Below are 995 nucleotides of genomic sequence, written 5' to 3'. Positions count from 1 at the left end.
TTAAGAAAAGAGTACATCTGAAATGAGATGTTTGTGGCTGTCACGCCTAAACTAGGTGACTTTACAATTTTTTCAGACTCAAGAGCTTATCATTTGTTTAGCTTAAATTTCACCCTTTTGGTTTCCCTGGGTAGTTGAATTAGGAAAAATTCTAAAATGACCCACAAAACACCCTCCCAGCCCCACAAAACCCTGCATAATCCCTGGGACTATGAAATTCATCATATTAATTTATAACCTGCTATTAGGTGATATTATATAACACAGGTGACTCTAAAATATGTGATTATCTGGGTGAGTCTGACCAATCACTTGAGCCTTTTAAAAGCAGAGGGTTTTCTCTAGCTGGTTGCAGAAAGGAGTCAGAGACCCAAAACACAAGACTTGAAGATGGAGGGGACCACGTGGCAAAAACATGTGGGCAGTCTCTAGAAGTTGAGGGTGGGTCTCAGCTGACAGTCAGCAAGGAAATTGGTCTTCATTTCTACAACTGCAGGAAACCTAAGTTAGCCAAGAACAAGAAGGAGCTTGGAAGCAGTTTTCTCCCCAGTGCCTCCAGATGAGAACTCAAGCTAGTCAACTCCTTGATTTCAGCCTTGTGACACCCTGAGTAGAGAACCCAGTCACATCATGTGGGACTTCTCATCTACAGATGAACAGATAAACCGTGAACAGATAAAACAGGTGTTGTTTTAAGCTACTGTGTATTAGTTATGCAGCTATGGAAAATTAATACCGTCGTATAGACTTGCCGTAGGCTAGGTATATTGATGACAAATAGTGGATTTAATTCCTTTTGTGGTCACTTATTTGCCTGTTCTTGAGTCACTTACTTGTCTATGCTCAAGTCGGTTTCTAGGTACATTAATGAAAGAGAGTGGATTTAAGTCCTTTTCTGGTCACTTACTTGCCTATGTTCTTGAGTCACTTACTTGTTTATGCTTAAGTCAGTTTCTTTTCTTTTTCCTTTTCTTTTCTTTTTTTTTCTTTCTTTC

Source organism: Mandrillus leucophaeus, unplaced genomic scaffold (assembly GCF_000951045.1).
Source record: "Mandrillus leucophaeus isolate KB7577 unplaced genomic scaffold, Mleu.le_1.0 Scaffold842, whole genome shotgun sequence".
In the NCBI taxonomy this organism is placed as follows: domain Eukaryota; kingdom Metazoa; phylum Chordata; class Mammalia; order Primates; family Cercopithecidae; genus Mandrillus; species Mandrillus leucophaeus.
This window is presented reverse-complemented; position numbering follows the sequence as displayed.